Here is a 20,478-nt window from a genome sequence, read left to right as displayed (position 1 = left end):
ATCCTGAAATTTAAATATTTGTAGTCTTGATTAAAGTGATTTCTTGACAACTGTCCCACCTGATTCAGAGGTTGAGAACTTGGTTACAGTTTCACCATATAAATTTTTAATTAAGGAGATGGGACTGGAGTAACTGTTTATGGAAGCAATCCACTACTAATAGTCATAAGTCCTGCCCTTATTTTAGTTCCTTTTTTATTTCATTTAATTGGAAGAAGTTTTCTCTCCAAGGAATCTTTGGTATTTTTAATATGATCTCTGTTAGGTGAAATCAAAGCATAGTCATTTGGCTTTCTGGACTTAGTCTCACAATATTTGGTTGAGTTAATAAATCATATCAGCTTTATAAATAATTTTGTGAAAACACTGATTCAGCTTTTCCTGCCAAATTTTCCCATCCCTGCCCTCTTTTCTGAGTGCCTTTTCACCTTGTGTCAACTGTCCATTACGCCAAGACATATCGAGTGTTTCTGTACTGCAGGTACAATTAAGAATCTCCAGCAAAAAGCTGGGCATCAGTGGCTCACGTCTGTAATCCTAATTACTCAGGAGGCAGAGATCAAAAGGGTTGTGGTTTGAAGCCAGACCAGGGAAATAGTTAGCGAGACCCTATCTTGAAAAAATCATCACAGAAAAGGGCTGGTAGAGTGGCTTAAGGTGTAGGCCCTGAGTTCAAACCCCAGTACCACCAAAAAATGAATCTTCAGCAAAAAAAAAAAAAAAAAAAAAGTGGGAGGAGAACATTTTAAATTAGAAATATAAGGTAGAGACAGTAGAATATTTCCAATAATCCATAAGCCCAGTTCTTAATGTCTTTATAACCCTAGTCATGTGTATCAACTCCTACTTTCTTCTAACTAAAACCAAAAAAGTTCTTTCTTCCTCTGCTCTCAGTAGCCTCCTCATCTAGTTCCAAATATCCACCAAGGCACAGCTGATTTAATTCCTTTCCTTCAGCAATTTAGACTGACTGGCTGGAATGCTTTATTCGAAACAGAGACACACTGTGGAAATGTTTGGGGGGCATGCTTCCCTCCAGCTGTGAACACAAAGCCTGATTTGTTTTCCCATGACCTGATGGAGGAGGCTGAAGTACCTGCTGGGTTTGTGTGGCCTGTACCCTCACTGGTGCCCCGCCTGTTCTAGCAATGAATCAGCCTGATGATGCACTGATTGCACCACATGCTAGGGTGGAGACCTGGAAGTGTGTAGGCTAGTGGAGGAGGAGGGATGGTTTGCCCATCAAACCATTCCAACAATGTAGCTTACAGGAAAAAATTGCAAAACACCGAAGCCCTGTGCCACCAGATTTTTCCATTAGCTTTCCACAGCTTCCACATCTGCCCCAGGGACAGCTGCTGGGCAGTATGAGGGAAAACGTCCACACCACATCATAAACTCTCTGGCAGTTACCTATCAGCTGGTCCCGTAAGGAGTCTCAGCAGGCCTGAGCATCCCCACGTCTGATCCCACAAATTACACACTTTTTCTGGGCACTTAGAAATCAGCAGCTAGAATTCGTAGCTCCTCAGAATACTGATTTTAAATGAAGAATCCTGAGACAACATCTTCTAAAAAGGTAAAGGGAGTTTGGCGGGGGGTGGGGTTCCTCTGGGGTATTAATCATTTAGTACTGGTGTTCTGTCCCTTGGACACTGTGATAAACTTTCCAAAGAGTGATGAATCTAAGGTGGGAACTCCTGGGAGGAATGGTATGGAACTCATTGTTACTTCAGTAAGTTCATTCATTTAAGTTGCTCACTTTAAAATGATCACACAGAGATTTATTTGGCAAAAGGGCAATGCCCTTTTCCTCTTTTGTGTAATGGGCCAGACTAGCGGCTGGCTGTTTCTTTTGCCTTATTCTCACTACTTTGAGATTTTTGTTTTGTTAAGGATGGCTACCAAGATTAAGATCAGTGGACATTGTGTTCTCTTATTTTTCTATCTCTTCCAAATATTTTCACTTTCACTAACTTTACAAGTATTCTCTTAACTCACAATTTTTGTTTGGGGCCTTATGTTAACAGAAAACCATGATCTCTCACTGTTTCCATCAGTCCTGGTGCCTATAGACATCATGGTGGGCCTTCCCAATCCTCTGTAGTAAGAGTCTAGCTGTGTACAAAGAAGCAGCAGAAGTGTCTGCTTCTTGGCTTTGCTCATGGCTTTGCCCAGAACTCTTATCCTATGAGACCTGCAACTCTTTCCTTTCCCTACAATGTTCTAATACTCCCAATGAGATTCCTCTCTTCCTCTTCTGTATTTCTATTAAATACAGAAGTGCTTTGTATTTCTATTAAATAGTTCCCATCATTTGCTTTCAATTAAGAATTATGGATGTATGCCTCACTAATCTATAACCTTTAAGGTTTTACAAGGCAAGAATCATGCTATCTTCTTAGTCCCTCCTGCCTTGCTTAGTACTCTGTAGATCAGAAGACTCCCTCATCAACCAGTAACTATTTGCAGAACCCCTGCTTTGTGCTGGTTAATGCTGGGTGTATAATACAGAGCAAAAAAGCAGACCCAGTGCCTGCTCAAGAATTTGTGGAACTGAATTGAGCTCTACTGCTTACAAGTCTAATATTGCTCCATTCTTTGCAGTTTTCTTCCAGCCTGCTCTCCTAAGTACCCAGTCAAATCTCTGTTAATTCATGCTCTGAATATTCACCTGGGTATTTTTGTGAGCAAACATGTGGCTTTCACTGTGCCACATATCTGCCTCTTCTTGTGCAAGTTGTAATGTCTTTTTCTCCATCATTTGCTCTCAGGCAGGCTTAAAATAGAACTGTCTGTAAAATGCTTTGAATTCAGAAATAGGTGCCCAGGAAGGGTTTAATCAGGGGCTATATGGAAATTTGGAAAGTTCTTTCTAGTTTCATTTGCTCCTTTCACTGCTTATTAGCAACTCAACCAGAGAGAAGGGAGGTGGAGTTCCAATCAGTTCCTTTGCCCCAGGCTTATTATCCACTCTACTTTGGTGGGCCCTTGGAACTATGGACAAGAACCTGAACTGGTGATCTCTAGGGATATGGCCAGGTGGCCTACCCTACTCTCTCCCACTATTTTCTTAGGAAGGGCTCCATACACCTCTTAAGATGGGAGGAAATGCATTGTCCTTATTATCATTATTCACAGTCTTTTCTGTCCTTTTGTCACTTTGTCATTTGACTTTTTAAAGTATTGATTTCAAATCTTGGATAGAAATATATTGTAGGACAGTTTCTTATTTTTAATTTGATAAAGATAATAGTCATGGGTCAGCCCAAAGGAGAAAGCTTGGGCTTTCTAATGTATAGAACAGTGTGACTCCAGTGTAAACCCTTAAAATGTGCTCAGGAAAAGACACTTTGGTGATAACAAAGACAGAGAATTTTTTTTTTTTTTTAGTCTTTTAAGATAGGACCGTGGGTTAGTGTCCTTTTCCTAATATTGCTTTCCTGGTAAGAATCACACCCTGCTGCTGCCAGGACACACCCTTCTCCTGTCAAGTGTGGGGTGGCCTCTCCTGAGGGAAAATCACCACTTTCATTAAGTCTTAAGAGAAAATCATGCTAATCCATGAATATAAAGGAGTCCTCTTCCAACACCCAAAGCAGTATGAGCTACATACCCAGCACGAGGAGAAAGCATGGAGCCCTTGCTGGACTTGTCCTTTTAATCCCCTGCAAGTCCTGTCACTCCTTACCCCCCACCCCCACCCTCCGGCCAGGCTATGATAGAGATGAGTGGAGAAGGAGCCTACAGGTCCCTTCTCCCTCATTACAGTTCCTCAGACCCCCAGCTTTTGGAATCACACACCATCACAAAGTCTGAGGCCAGAAGAGGAGTAAAAGCAGCCCAACAAGGTATGAGTTATTTAGAGATTGGGAGGAAGCTCCAATAAAGCAGAACTAACCCAGAACCTCAAGGAAGGATAGCAGAGCATTCTATTTTAGTCTGTCTCTTTTAAGGACAAACACTCATGGTCGAGTTTTTGCAAGATCCATTTACATGAGAGAGAAGTGGTGGTAGGAATGCTAGGGTATTGTCTTGGTTGTTGTCTTTTTTCTTTTTTATTTAAATAAAACATCTCATTAGTTAAAGAGCTAAATGTAAACATGAGAGATAAATTAATATGCAATAAATTTAAAATGGTTTTTCTAGTTTGGGTTATAGTTTATCTCCCTTAAAAGACTTGCAAAATAAAATCAGTTTTAAATGAGAAAGGAAAAGGTAGCCAGCTGGAAGGTCAGAAAAGGAAGGGGATGGAAACAGGAACAAAATCCAAACACCAAGGGATGTCAAAAAGTCTGTGCTCCTGTGGGGGAGGGGAGAGAGGTGAGGGGGTGTTCTGTTTCTCCCACCCATTGTTTTAATTTGAACCAATTGCCAATATTTTGAAAATTACTGAATTCCATATAAAAATACCAGTTTCTTCAGTTTCATTTGAAAAGAACAAGATCTGGCATCATTGTGTATGTTCTTCTGGATGGCCACAGTCACCTAATAAGGACAGGTGCTCTCTGACCCCCTTCAGGTCCCTTCCTTTCAGTTACTGGCCCTACCATAAAGGTCTTTGAACTTGTGGCCCAGACCCTGAGGGTACTCATTGTATAAGGGGATTCCTCCTTTTGGCCCTAACTTCTTAGAGTTGCAAACTCTGCATAACTAAAATCCTGGTTCTCATCCTGGAGCTTTGAAAATGCTGATGCCTGGGCCCCACCCCAGTAGGTTCTGATTCATGGGTGGGTGTGGAGGCCAGTAGCTTTTTTTTTTTTAACCAACCACCCCAGGCAGTTTGTTAGTGCAGGGTGCCAGCTCTGGGAGGTTCCAGGTTTGGCACCATCTCTGTGAATGGCAGTGCTAAAGTCAGTATTGGTTTCCCTCTGTGGCAAAAGTTCTGCCTCCTATGAAATGAGGGCATAGGCTTTAGAGTTCCTGGCATGTGCATAGAGCTCTTTTAAAGAAAAAAAAAATGTTCCAAGTTTGGCTCGTTGAGAAGGCATGAAATTCAGTGTGTCCTAGACACCTGAAGTTCTCAGGATGCAGCTCTTCTGAGTTTGTAGAGGATGTAAGGTGTGTGCACAAATGGGAATGGAAGTGGGAGAGGTGCCTGGAAGGTATAAGGAGCAGCTCCATTGGGAGCTGACATTTTGGATGGTTCTTGCAAACCAGAAGACTTTTACTTGAGAATGTTGGGGGCATCTCACAGGGAGAAGGAATGATAAAAGCAAATCTCTTCCTCTTGCTTCAGAAATGCCAGCTCCCTTCCCTTACCCGCCTTTCTTTGCCTGCTAATTGCTGTGGGGGAGAATGTGCCCAGACTCTGGCCATTCAGTGCAATGTAGTATTGGTGTAGCAGTAGGATAGTAAGTGTGCTTATGGGTAACACCAGCTCACCTGTGAAATGCCAAGGTGATCATCCCTGCTTCAGAGGGTTGCCATGAAGATGAAAAGACTTCATGTGTGTATAAAGTACTTGTGAATTGTGCACAGTGGTGGAGAGGAAAGACTAGCAGGATGCAGACAGGCTGTTGCAAGACTAATAACCAATGTATTTGTGCTGTGTGAGACTGGGAGGGTGCTGTGAAATCTACATACAAGTTGGATGAGGTGGCACATACTTGTTCCAGGCCAGCCAGGTCTACATGAGATCTTGTCTCAAAAAAAAAAAAAAAAAAAAAAAAAAAAAACCCAAACCCAAAGCAAAGAGGAGAAACCTGTGGGGTACAATTCAGCATGTGTATCAGGCAGGAGACAGGCAGCTTGAGGTGGCCACAATGTAATCCATGTTACCATTCACTTTTAACTTAATTTTGGTCTTGTCTTTAGGTGAGGGGCCAGGTTCCTGCCCCTAATCCTGTTGAGTGTCAGAACTGTGGGTTCAGATGTGCATGTTTGCAGTCCCAGAGTTCTGAAGCCAACATGGGGATAACAACTAGCCCATTTCATACCAGCAGCATGGGATCATACAAGTCTTAGAGAGAGTGTCCCTTCTCTCTAAGAGTCACCTTTTCTGGCTGCTCCCCACTTGTCAGAGGAACAACCTAGAGTATGCCCTCCTATTCCCACAATATTTGGCTTCTTCCTTCTTAAGTTGAAAGAGAGTGTGAAAGCAAATAGGTGTGCCTTTCTGTCTGCAGTGGGAACCTTAGTGACTGAGGGTTTCCAGGCAGAAGGAGCTCATACTTTCAATTGTTTCCCTCCCCACCCTTCACCATCCTCTGATAAAAGACTAGACATCCATTTGCATACAATGACTTTTTCTGCTGGACCTCGCCTTCATAGAGGCTCACAGGCAAACACCCACAAAATCAGCTACAAGCTGCATTGTTAGCAAAAGTAATTACCTTCAACTGCTTTACGAAACAAACTACATTCTTACCAGAATACATTATTTATGAATGAAAATTTAGCAGAATGTTTTTATTAGATCAAGAAACACTACATTCAGATGCTTTCCTTAGCATAATTTTTAAAAACAAATTTTTTCATATTAATACTTAGTTTTGAATATAATCTATTAAAACTTTGCATATAACAACGTGACTATATAATATCAGAATTTTACTTAAAAACCAAAGAAAATGCCTATCAAGAGTGAATGAGAAGTCTTTGCCCCCGTTTCCTGCATGGGGAACAGGAAATGTTTCTCTAACCCCTCCTCCCACTTCTCTCTACTTTATCCTGTTATTCCAAGATAAATCCTTGCTAAAACTTCAAAAAAAAGCAAATGATAAAACATTTAGAGTTATGGACATGTTCAAAACGGCTGTGGCAATAGATGTGACTCTGTACATTTGCTAAAACTCATCAAACTGTACACTTAGAATGGGTGAACTTTATGGTGTGTAAATTATATACCCCAAAAGTTTCTTCTTTTTTTTTTTTTCAAGTGCAAAATGGGGGTGAGGGGAACCCAATTCAAATCTCCTACTTAATGAGGTGTTATTGGGTAGCATAATTTGGAATTATTGGGACCTGGTATTTCAAAGTCTGTGGCACTTGAGGCTTCATTCTCAGTTTATTTCTCTTTGAATCAGTTGATTTATTTGGTGAAAAAACAGCCCAAATCAGTGCCATGGTCTTGAAAGGTTCAGTCTTTGTAGCTTCATTCAGAAAAGCACTTGACCCCAAGATGATCAGGCATCTGTGCCAGCTATATGGTCATCTGAAGAGGGAAGGTAGAATAAAAATGTTAATAGGGAAGATGGCGTCTGTGTGGCACTAAGACAAACCAATGAAACCAGGCAGAGTAGGTAGATTCTCCTAAAACCTTGTCTCTCCACAGTAACTGTCCTTGTTTGAAAAGGACTGTCATTGTTTAAGGAGACACGGAGGAAGCTTGAGTCTGTGGTTTACAAATAGTGAGTGTTTTTAGCCTTCAGATTACATGTTACATCAAATAAGAATAAACCCAAGGCAAGCTATCAAGAGTCATCCTAATCCTGTTGGTCTCTGTTGTATTGTTTAGAACTGGCTTTGCTTGTTTGCCTTGTGACAGAATTCAGCAAATCTTCTTCCACTGGGACTACATAAATGTTCTTAGACACAGATGAGGCAAGTACTTAAAAGACCTTCTTTCCTGATGGTGATGAATTTAAACCATTGAGAGGGACATTTGCTTACTAACTTTTAAAAACAGAAACAAAAAAGTTTGCTCAATGATGTTATTACCCAAAGCAGAATGCACTTGTCTGGGAATGTCTTTGAAAGTCACATGATCTAATTTGGATAAATGTTTAAGGAGACATGGAGGAAGCTTGAGTCTGTGGTTTACAAATAGTGAGTGTTTTTAGCCTTCAGATTACATGTTACATCAAATAAGAATAAACCCAGAGGAGCCACAAGCCTCCAGTCCAGCCTAGGGTCAGCATGACTGAATCACCTCCCTCCTGAGGCAGCTCAAGATGTATAGTTCAAACTATAATGGGAGCCTTTCTGGGGGTTGGAGGGAGAGGGACTAAGTCATTGGGAAGAATTAGGGAACAATGGCTGCCTTTTTCACTTCCTAGGATGAACAGTTTTATAGCCATAGTTTAGATCAACATTCATGTATCTAAAATCCATGCTAGCAGTTTTGTTCACTGGTAACTTTTGCTGTCTCACTGATGCTGAGTGTCCTGGAATTAAACCCAGTGGCAAGCAGGCTGTTAGTTGGTCAGGAAATTCCAAATGGGTATAAATAAATTTTCATCAACAGCTCCTGGGCTCTGTGCCTGCTAATGTGTGTAGTCCCTTTAATGATGAGGGAAGTATGCCTGCGACTTGGCTGCCTGCTTGCTGAAAATCACAGTTATTTTGTTTCTGGGTGGGTAAGTAAGAAGACCCAGAAAAGAAAGAGAGAGGAGAGCATGATGTTTGGGTGGAGACTGGTGAAATATAAAGTCAAGCTCTGTATGTTATGAAAATACTTACTTCTGTTACAGGCTGGAAAGAATAACTCAGTACTCGATTTTGGGTTAAGTGAAAATTTCACCTTTAGTTGTGGCTTTCACCTAAAGATGTCATTGTAGCACAAATGAAAGCTTTTACATATATGTTAAGGTTTGAGTTTTTGAGTTTATGGTTCATTTAAGTTCCAGAATTTCCCTTATTTTGTTGCTAAGTTCATCTTTATTCATTTGTTCTGAGTTCTGTTTTTCTAATAGGGAGTTGCTTGGTGTGCATTAAAGCTGGTTTTAGTCTCCAATATAAACACTGTAAAACAAAATAAGGAATGAGGTTCATAAAACACTACAGCTTTTCACACACCACCCCCTCCCTCCAAAAGAAAAAGGCTTATTCTGTTTTAGTAGAAAAATCTTTTCTTTTTCTCTCCTTTCTTCTTCTCCTCGCCCCTCCTCTTCCTTTCAGTGCTGGGGAACCCAGGGCTTTGACATGCTAGGCAAGGGCTGTACCACTGAGCTACATCCTCAGCCCTAGAGAAGACTTTTCTAGGCTCAAGTGGTAGAGTGTCTGCCTGGCAAGCATGAGGCCCTTTTCTGTCACATAGTCTTAGCTTATACATCTTTTCTGCTTTTCACAGAATTACCCTTTGGATTGGCACATTTCCTATTTATGCTTAGCACAGTATGTCGTTTTTAAAGGAAGTTTATCCCCAGGCTAGTTCTCCTCTTTGCATGTGAGATGAATTTGGCTGTATTTCAGCTATAATTCTCTTAGACAGGGTGTATTAGAGAGAAACGTGGACTAGGCTGGTAAAAAGCAAGCCCTGAGGTGCCTATAGAATCCGGGCTATTTCCTGGCACATTTTGGATGAAGAGCTGCTGCATCTTAGGGTCAGCCCGGAGCACTGGAGAGAAGGACCTCTGTGCAAATCACAAAGTGCCTACCTCCTCACAAGTCTCCTGATCCAGCACAATCTTTAGTAAGATGTGGGCCATTCCATTCCCAGAACAGTGGCTGACCCATTGCACTTTCTTCCCCTCACACTCACCTGCTGCTTGGCTTCTGGCCTCTTAAGTCATGTCCATAGAGAACTGACAACATGGCCAAAATGATGCTGTGTTGAGGGATGGTTCTATCTCCTAAGCTCACCTGGCCTGGCAGCTGCCATGACTGATTTCTGTCTTCACTCAGTCACATCACATGCTATATTATGAAACTTTGTGTTATGTGTAGTTAGGGTTAGTCGTAGTCTAGTAGCAGCTTCAAAAAACATGGAGTCACACAAATTCTCTTTTTATGTATAAAAATCTTGTCACTACATCATGTGACCCAATAACAGTAATACAATCCCCAAGCCTCCATGCCCCACACACACTGAGATGCAGTTGGAATGTATCTAACTATTTCCCCAGTTAGAATATAATCTAACTTCCCAAAGGCCAGAAAGTGGCCAAGGCAGTCTGACCCCAGAGAACCTGCTTTTAATCACTGCAGCTCTTCCTCTACACACTTATTCATCAGTAGATGCCTAGCTGCAAGGTGTTTCATCCCAACAGATGTTAAGCATGCTATGTGCTGAGTACCAAGCTAGTCACCAAGGGATGCACAAATAAGTAACTTGCCTCCCAAAAACACTTACGGACAGGGGACAGGAGAGGTGAGTATGTACCTGCTGACTATAACACAGATCAGTACATATAGGCAGAGGGTTTTAGAACAATGAACAATGAGGGAAGAAAGTGACCAGTTTCTGGGGGTAGGTAAGTTTTTACAAATGGTGTGACATTTGCTGTGGGCTCTTAGGGACTACACAGCTGATTTTAACAATTGGAAGAGTCTGAGGAAGTGCATTCTGGGTGGAAGAAACAGAACGAGCAAAGGAAAGTAGATGTGAAAGAGGCTTGTACTAGATTGGAGCTGAATTATTGAAGACTTCTAATGTCACAAAAAGGATGATTTGGGCTTTATTGTTTTGTAATGGGGTAATGAACACAAGAAAATTGAGAAGCTATACAAGTTTCCAAAAATACCTCAAATAAAAATTCCTCAAACAAAATGCAATACAGGAGAGCAAGGACATCCTTCCCTGCAACAGGCTGCGTAACTTGCAAAATGAGCATCGACAGAGTCTTAGTTGTGACTGTCTGGCTGTGTTCATGCACCCTAGAGACAGGAAGCAAAGGAGAAGGAAGGAGGAAGGAAGGAATTAAAGTTTATTTTTAAGTAACTTCAAGCCTACAGAAAATGTGTAAAAGAACTCTCACAGCTCTCTCACCCAGGTTCAGATTTCCCAATGGTTAATCTTTTACCACATTTGCTCTCTTTTTGTGTGTTTATTTGTGTGTGTGTGTGTGTGTGTGTGTGTGTGTGTGTGTGTGTTGTAAAGACATGCAATTGTCATGTCTCTCTAGTCTGAAACAGTTCTATTTCCTTTTTTTCATGACTGACAATTTAAAAAATAGAGCCCTTTTCTTTGTGAGATGTCTTTGAAGTGGGATCCATCAGTGTTTCTAAACTAGGCCACACCCTCTTGGCAGAGGTGATTCTTTGCTCTTTTTTGGTGCATTTTACAGGGACCTGCTGGAGGCATGGTGTTAGCTTTGATCACCTGGTCCAGGTGATTGTCCACTTCCTCACTGAAGGTTCATCAGTTTCCCCTTTGGGATTGATAATCTGTTTGGTGGTAAAGTATTCTGTGACCACTGCAATATCCTGATCTTTGGTAGGAAATATTCCATGCATGAGCTTAGCTTCCATTGATAATTCCTGCTTAAACCAGCCACTGCTATGATAGTTACTACATGTAATTTTCTGCTTCCATAATTCTTCTCTATTAAATAGTTCGCACTCCTGTATTTATTATAGCACTATGGACTCACATAGTCCTAGTTGATTCAGTTTATCTGTTATTGTCATTAATGATATTATCCTGATGCCCAAATTATCCATGATTTGGCCAGTGAGAGTCAAAAAGAGTTTGTATGTTGAGTAAACTGCTGACACTGGCTTGATATAGTTAATCTGATGTGTGCTGGCAACTGAGAATAGTAACTGACAGGCAGTCGGGTTAGCTCTGAGGTCCAGATGTGTCACTTCAGGCAGTATGGGTCCCCTGCACAAGATCCTCATCGGACAGGCAGACAGTAATGACCAGGACTAGAGGCTAGTCAACCACAAATTCAGCTTGCAAAGACTAGTGGCTAGAAGTATTAAATTTGGGGAGTCTAAGCTTAAGTTCCCCTAGGCCCCATCCTTGGCCTTTAGCTTTCTCCACCATGCACTTGGTCAGGCATGGGTGAAGTGTGGAAAGGTTTGGAAATGATGCTGTCATTTCTCTTCCTTCTTCCACAAAGACTTGCTTGCTTCTATGGCCAACCTTATCTTTGCTTCAGACACTTGCTACTTCCATCCTAGAGGCTCAAAATACAGTGCAAGTCTGCATTTCACATCTCAAAGGGCTCCACCAGAGCCTGGATTCCCTTAAAACACCCAGTGCTTTCTTTCTGACATCACTCATGCCATATTCATCCTTTCCAGATTAGATTGATTGTGCTTTAATGATCTCCAGAAAAGGAAATCTCATCATTTTTTTGTCTGCAGTGAGTCATCACTGGCTTAAAGAAAAATATTTTCCTTTTCAGTAGTAGAGTGAAGTAACAGATAAAGCCCTGGAGGACAAATCCAGAGCCCGGATCCTGGTCTCCAGCTCAGGGCAGAATAGCCGAAATCTATCAGGCCATCTGTTTTTCTCTTAAATACTTGAGGGGTGGTCATAAGCCAACTGGCCCAAATGTAGGCAGTGGGCAAGATCAGGTGGTTTAATACCATGGCACCTTAGTATCTAGCTGAATAGATAATATTCACACTTGCAAAGGAATTCATGATTCTGAGAGAAAAATTCATGCAAACAATTCATGGAAAACCTAATGGAGGATTTAAGATTTTAGTATATACTCTTGAACAATCTTACTAAAAATGCAAATGTGACCATTTCACTTCCTTGTTTAGAACACTTCAGTAGCTTCCCAATGCACCTAAGAACCAAAAATGGGACTCCCAGGGCCCTGCAGATTGAGGCTTTGTCTCCTCTTGGCCTCACTTTTAGTTCCTAAAAGTGTCAGTTTCCACATTTGCTGTCTCCTCAGCCTACTCTCTCAGTCTGCTCTCTGTCTCATCCTGCTCTCCCACCTCTACGCCCCACAGGCTGCCCAATGGATCTTACATATGGTTCCTGAGGAACACCCCCCCACTCCTGCTCAGGTGAGGTTTTAGCATCGTGCCTGAATTCTACCCACTCAACACTTCTTCCAGCTGTTATTAATTTGTGCAGACACTGCTCTGTCTTCTCCTGTGGTTCCTAAGTTCTACCCAGACAGGCTCCTTGGCTGTTTTGCCTAGCACCTAGCAGTGTTTGCCACATGATAGGCTCTTAAATACTTACTGAATAAAAGATTAAATCTGTCTTTCAGTGTGACAATTACATCTTCCTTAGATGAGCACTTCTTTTATGGAGTGTGGGAATATTCCCAGCAGGTAAACTTGGAATATGGAGATATAACAGGAAGGGGTAGTGATGGGAGCCAATGGAAGATGTAGGGTTCTTGTGCAGGTTAACAGATGCAGGGTCAGGTTAAAAAGTGGAGATGAGATCTCATGGAAGGGGAAATCTAAAGATCTAGAGGGAGAAGACAAAGAAGCTGTAAAGCCAGGTGCTGATGGCTAACACCTGTAATCCTAGTTGCTTGGGAGGCTGAGATTGGGAGGATTGTGATTCGAAACCAGCCTGGGCAAATAATTCATGAGGCCACATCTCCAAAGTAATCAGAGCAAAATGGACTCAAGTGGTAGAATGCCTGCTATGTGAGCATGAAGCCCTGAGTTCAAACCCCGCTCCCACATTAAAAAGAAAAAGAGAGTTGTGAAGATCTATAAATATTAAGTACCACATTATAACTTAGCCGTGTAAATAAAACCGAGTCTGTATATGGTGCACCTGTTTGTTTGGTATTTCTGATGCGTTTGTGCATACACTTTGCTTTCTTTATTTACGTGCAGTGTTGGGCAGCTAGTTAGAACAGCTCTAGGGAGGCATCAGTGAAATTAAGATAAGCAGTATCTCCATGGGGAAGAGGAATGCAACCTTCTTACAACAGAGCCTAACATTTCCTAAGCACCCATCATTTGAACAAATGAGTGAGTTTTATCTGGAAGGGAAAAGAGCAGGTTTAAATGTCACTCTGCAGCACTTGGGAGGCGGAGGCAGGAGCATCTCAAGTTCAAAGACAGCCCGGACTATATAGCGAGACTCTGCCTCAAAAAAATAAAATTAAGTTAACCCAGGTACCGTGGTTTATGCCTATAATCCCAGCTATTTGGGAGATGGAGATTGTGGTTTGAGGCCAGCCTAGGAAAAAAATTAGCAAGACCCCATACAAATCAGACATGATGGGACACGCCTGTAATCTGAGGGAGGCATAGGCAGGAGGATTGAAATCTGAGGCCAGCTCTGGCAAAAGCACGAGGCCCTTCGGGAAAAAAAATGGGCTGAGAGTGTGGCTCAAGTAGAAGAGTGCCTGCCTAGAAAGAGCAAGATCCTGAGTTCAAAACCCAGTACCACAAGTAAAATAAAATAAAGTACTATTTGATAAATACAAGAGCGAGAAAAAAATTTTCATCTGCTATACATTGTTTTACAACAGAATAAGGAATGAACGACTCACCTTACCAGCATCTCTATTGAGGGTTCTCTGACAAACAGTGTTCCTCACATAGGTTTGGTGTAGGGAGGGAAGCCCGTTGGGTCTAAAAGAGCAATGCTAATAGTGCCATAGATACTTTCTACTAAAAATCTGATCTGAAGGACATAGTTTTGTTGGAACTCTACTACAGTCCCTTCCTGGAGTTGAGTTGCTGGCTCTCGATCATTCTTGAGAAAATGCCTCTCCTGGGTTCATCCTGCTGGTTTTCTTCCTGCCTCCAGGCCTTAGCTGACCTGTGGACTTCCACAGCTTCCACAGCAGGGTGCTGCTTTCTGCCCCTGGTAGATGGGAGTCTGTAACTATGACATGCTCCTCTGGGAATGACAAAGTCCTGTGCTTCCTATGAGAGCGGACAATATACTAGTGGGAATTAGCAAAGTTCTTCAGTCTCAACAGTCAGGGAGAATATCTGGTAAAGAACAACTCATGAACAGTGTGTGTGTGGCAGTTGTGGCATGGGGACAATTATTCTTCATGGGGCCCTTTGTCTGGAGTTGGGCCTAGAATGAGCAGTAGCAAAACTAGAACAAAGAAGTTGTTGTATCCTAATGAACAGACAAAGTAGTACTGTCAAAGCTTGTCCATTTGAAAGTCCAGGATGCAGTATTTCACAAAGCTCCAGTACTTTTTACTCATACTCAAGACGGGTGCATCGTAGTAGAGCGTATAGAAAAGTCCTGAGCACTTTCTTACTCAGCAGTGGCATTTTTGCCACCCTGTCACTGTGCATAGTGTCATAGTCCCATTAGGAAATGAAGGCTTAAAGATCACAGCTCCTATGGCCAAAATCTCATCTGCTCTACATGAAGCTTTTGCTGTGCTCGCTGTCTCCAGCCAGGCTTTCTCAGCCTTGGGACTATTGACATTTTGGGCTGGAAACCCTTTTGTTGGAGGAAGGAGGGGGCTGTCCTGTGCATTCTGGAATATTCAGCAGTGCCCTCAGCCTCTACTAACTAGACTCTCCTCACTACTACCCCACAGTAGTGACAACCAAAAACGTCTCCGGACTTTGCCAAATGTCACCCAAGGAACAAAATTGATCCAGTTGAGAACTACTGCATCAGGTTAGGACTCCCAGACTAGTTTCCTACCCTCTAAACTTCTAATTCCTGGTGAGTACATTTCATTTATCGCTTCAAATATTATTTGGACAAGAAGTTTAGTTTCCTGGAGAAACTAAAGTCATGTAATGTATTATGAATCTAGATGAAATGATTTCTTCTTTTTTTTTTTTTTTTTTTTGTGGCAGCACTGGGGTTTGAACTCACAGCTTCACACTTGCTAGGCAGGCATTCTTACCACTTGAGCCGCTCCACCAGCCCTAGATGAAATGATTTTTGAAATAGCTGTATGTCCATTTCACTCTGTTACTACAGAAGTGCCAGCAAGGTTCACACTGTTCTTGAGGCCACAGGCTGACCCCCTCTCGTGGAGCACTAAAGTGCTAACCTCACAGGAGGCAAATCCATAAATAAAGAGTAGGAACAGCGTCAGTATCGACATTCTCTCTGAATGCATGGGACTTTGGTCTGGACTTAGGGAGTTGTTTCTAATCGATGCTGGCACAGTGGTATTTGTTTACTTCAAATTATAGACTGGACAGGCTGAGCTAGAGGAGGAGAGGAAGAGAAAGGACTCTCTGACCTTTGGTTTCTAAGAGGGAGGTCATCTCAGATGATGCCAGCCCACTGCCTGCAGGCCGCCCACTTCCCTTCATGCACTGGAGTGACCTCCTGTGATGCTGCTGCCTCTGAGCCTCTGTGCTTCACTTCTGCTTTGTGTTTTATCTCTTACTTTTCCATGCACTCCCATCTGCACTAGATGGTGGGCCCTGTGAGAGGGCAGACCTTACCTCTTTTGATTCTCAGGGTCACCAGCTGCTAGAACAGCACCTGGTAAGTAGTAATTGAATACTGATGGATGTTAGGTATCATTATGCCTTTAGCCTCAATATTGATTGTGAGTTGAACATATAAATACAGTTTTAGTTTTGTCTATACTTCACATATAGGTTTTAAACATTTTAACTAGCCCTCTATTCCCAGCCTGATTAGCAGTGTTACAGTGATTAAGTGCAACAGAGTTGCCCTGCTCCTGACCCTAAGACTTGTGTAACCTCACCTGTCCTTCACCTGCACCTCCACCTGCCTCCTTTTCCTTTGTATTCTCTCATCATTTAGTGGTTTTCAAAACTTGCTTCTTGGGAGCTCCACTCTGTTTTGGTCACTTGTTTGCATACCGTCTTACCATCATGTGTTCATGATGCATCTTTGTAACTGACTTCAATTCATGTGTACGTTGTCATCCATCTAGCTGGACTGTATATCCTTTTATTTCTCATCAATTCTTCTCCTAGTCTTTCCGTGGAATTGGACCTTTTTCTGTACCCGGTTTTCAGTAAATGTTATGTACTGATGGCAGAGATGGTGCCTGGTATGGACTCCAGCACTACATTTCCAGACATTCAGAAAACTCTCATAAACCCGGGGCGCCCTCCAGTTCCCCGTCTGCATGGAAGTTATTACTTTCAGGACTCCAGTTGGCTGTGAGAAAGCAGACATAGTTCTTTTAGTCCCACTTTAAGAGTCTCCTTATAACTCAATTAAAGATTTTTTAAAAACCTATTGTTTTTATACTTCCTTATTCTTGAAATTTACCAGTTTTTATAATAAAAATTCTTGTGAAACCTCCTCAATTTATCACTTGGCTTTTCTTCCTTTTAAGATGTAGTGCTTAATTTGGGGATAATGAGGGGAGGACATGGGGGGGAAACTGCTATGTCTTAGAATTCAGTGGAGCTCCAAGTAAACAAACAAAACAAAATTTCTCTTTCACATAAAACTGAGTAGGTAGGCTCTTCACGACAGCTATAGCAGTTCTGATCCATAAAGTCCCTTTGAGACTCAGTTTCTTTCTACCACATTGTTGCTCCATCCCTAGGTGTGAACTCACGGTCCAAGGTAGCAGCTAGTGTTCCATTCATCACATCTGGATTCTAAGTAGCAGGATAGATGAAGAAATGAAGAAGGGAAATCAAAGAACTATTCCTCTGTCTTTTGAGGGAGATTCCTGGGGATTGCTACATGACATTTCTGTGTATTTCCACAGTAATATTAAAGGAGCCTGTGGAAATATTGACTTTATGTTTTCCATCTAAAAACAGGGGCTTCTGTTAGCGTGAAGACTGGGGATACTGAGGAATATTTAGCTGTCTTTGTCACGGCTGTCCACGTTCATGCCACACCCACTTGGACTTTATCAGAGTTCATTTCATAATTTGTTTTGCTTTGCAGTGACTTCTTGTGGGTATAGTGGCTCACACCTATAGTCCTAGCTATTTGGGAGGCACGATGGGAGGATCAAAGTGTGAGGCCTGCCTGGCAAAAGACTCCATCTCAACCAATAGCTAGGCATGGTGGCTATTGTCATCCCAGCTATGTAGGGAAGCATAAATAGGAGTATTGTAGTCCAGGCTGGCCTGAACGTAAAGGGAGAACCTATCTCAAAATAAGCAACCCCCCAAAAAAGGGCTGACAGCATGACTCAGGTGTAGAGCGCTTGCCTAGCAAGCCCAAGACCATAAGTTCAACCCCCATCATACCACCAAAAATAAACAAATACCCATGTGCTATAAAAATTTATAAAATGTAAAAAAAATAAAAATCATCCCATAAAAATAATCACTGAAACAGCATCATGTAAGAAATGTCCTTAACACTAATATCTTAACAAACAGTGACGCCTCAGAACATATGGTGTTTTTCAAAGTTTATTGTGACCGTATTCACTTATGAACTCCACCAGTGAAGTTTTTTTGGTTTGGTTTTGTTTTTGTCTGTATTGGAAGGTTGAACTCAGGGCTTCATGCATGCTAGGCAGGCACTTGAGCTACATCTCCAGCCCTTTTTTGTATTGGTTGGTTTTGAGTGAAGGTCATGCTTTATGCCTGGACAGGCAGAGACCGTGATCCTAAATTTGGCTTCCTTGCACAGCTGGGTGCATACCACCATGCCTGACTTCAGGGAAGATTTTAAAACATCTTCTCTGTTCCCACATCTTGTTAACTGGCTGGTAGAGGAGAGCAATGAAGGATATTTTTAAAAATAAATTTATTACTCTTAGGATCCTTATACTTTGACACAGAACAGTAAGACATACATGTGGAAAAGTTGGGAAATAAAACAGGCCTTGTGAGTGCTGTATTTCTGTTAACCTGTATAAGGACATCCGGGGAAGCAGGAGACAGAAATAATGAGACTGGAGATCTTCCTGTACTTGTAGAATAATTGGCACTGTGGACAGTTGTTTGTACAAGTGATGATTCGAGAACACATGTCAGTTTCTTCATTGTTGGAGAAAGAAGCATGGGTGACAAGCCATCTGGGTCCCTGGATTAAGCAGAATGGGGAAATGATCAAGACTAACATGGTTAAATTCTAACCTCTCCTGATTCCCAGAGAAAGTCCAGAGTTCACTTGAGGGTAGGTCAGTGTGACCCAGGCCCTGAGTGATTTCTCCACACTGAACATCAGCAACAGCAAGAAAGGGCCAGGTAAGATTTGCTGAAAGTGGCTGTTTAGCTGCATTCTAAGTCCTGACAGGGAATCAGCTCACCTTTCCTGTTGGAAGTGCTGCCTTGGGGGAAAGTAGCTCTGTGAAGAAACCCTGAGAGATTCGCCCAAATGTCCCCGCTTCATGTGTGAGTCAGTTTGTGTCTTCTTTATATGGTCTGGGCAGGACATTTATTTTTACAAGCGCTTACTTACTACTCTGTACTCGGAGAAGGGTTTGGTTTTATTGATCTTCTCTGAGAAACTCTCACCAGGGTGTGAACTCCTCTGAGATAGTGTTAGAAGGGAGCTGGTAAGCGAGCCCAGGGGACTCCTGGCATGCTGGGATCCTGGAGAACAGTGGCTGATTGTGGCTCTGCCCTTCCTCAGGTGACAGACTGAGGCTGCTGGGTCTGCGCTCAAACATAGGCTCTTTCATGAAGTAGTGGCCGTCCCAGAAAGACAGAGCCTCTCTGTGAGATGCTCACGTCGCTGGTTTTGCTTGTACTCCTGGCAAAACTGGAATGAGAAGCACCATTTGCAGGAGGTGCGGGCTTCCTGTTCTCATAAGAAAGCAGAGAATGCTGGACAGCTGAGTGGGCCGGGGTGGGTGGTGTCAGGAGCCACAGAGAGACTTCATTGGTGAAAACTCAGCCTATGGTATTTATGCGGGGCTGGCCAGTGTACACGAACATTGACAGGCTTTTCCTTACGGGGTGAGGAACAAGGGCGCCCCAGGCAGGGCCAGCAGCTGCCACAGTAAGTGAACCGAACCAGCTGGGTACACTGCACACGGTAGGTGAGGAGCTCGGGGAATGGGTGGGCTAAATCCTCATGATACACTCCATGCTGGCGGCCGACAGGGGCCCAGAGAGCTAGCTGGGGAGATCTGTCTGCCTGTCTGACACCCGAGCCTGCCTGCCCTTTCTCTTTACTACACAATTTCAGACAGCACTGCAAACAGGTCTGGCCACATATTTTGAGTGCGCGTGTTCTCCATGTGGAGCTGGAAGTTAGAAAAGAAAGAGACATATTCTGTTAGTATGAGCACAAGTTTCCAGCATAAGCACTTTGGATCAGTTCATGCTGAGGCTAGAACCTTCATTGCCTACCTGCTTTGGAATTGAATCTGAGTGCCTGCCTTCTAGCAGCTACACAGTTTGTTTATTTTAAATATTGTTCTGTTGTTTCGGTTTTATGTTTGTGTATGTGTAGTGTGTGTGTGTGTGTGTGTGTGTGTGTGTGTGTGTGTGTACACTGCAGGGAGTGAACCCAGGGCTTCAAGTATGCTGGTCAAGTTCTCTACCACTAAGCTACAGCCCTGTTCCTAATATTGTTTTAAATTGAGACACACAGAATATTTACCCTCTTAATTCCTCTGGCACCCTTTTGGTACTTTCTTTCTTTCCAAGTTTCAAAATATAGATACAAATGGAGGCAAAAAGATCATTCAAGCATTCATGCTATCTGTCAGCTGTAATGTGTGGCCATGTGGCAGTGTTAGAGGCTAGACGGGCAGATAGGCAACCCTAGTGTGCTGGAAGTCCTTGGACTTGACAGCAATGGGCGGGACTGGGGGAAATGGGGGTGGGGAGGAATTACCCACACAGTTGCAGGGAGACAGATGGCTTACATTTCCATTCTCTGCTGTGGAGTCCTTTCCATAGCTCTGAAAACACAGAGCTTGTTCGTATTCCTCTAGAAAAGCACATTACCTAATTCTGTAATTTAAACAAACAAAATGGCTTTGCTTTTAAGTTTGAAACGCATAGCTCAGGTCACAAGCAAGGTCT

General features: G+C 42.5%; 1 protein-coding gene across 3 annotated transcripts in view; it reads left to right on the top strand.

Moving 5' to 3' along the window:
* Kank1 (KN motif and ankyrin repeat domains 1) overlaps positions 1–20,478 on the top strand; it is a 204,263-nt gene that overhangs the window by 154,841 nt on the left and 28,944 nt on the right. The gene's annotated exons all lie outside the window — the stretch shown is intronic.

The sequence above is a fragment of the Castor canadensis genome, chromosome 13 (genome assembly GCF_047511655.1).
Source record: "Castor canadensis chromosome 13, mCasCan1.hap1v2, whole genome shotgun sequence".
Taxonomy (NCBI): Eukaryota; Metazoa; Chordata; class Mammalia; order Rodentia; family Castoridae; genus Castor; species Castor canadensis.
The sequence above is the reverse complement of the archived record's forward strand: the minus strand, read 5'-3'. Positions and strand labels throughout refer to the sequence as shown.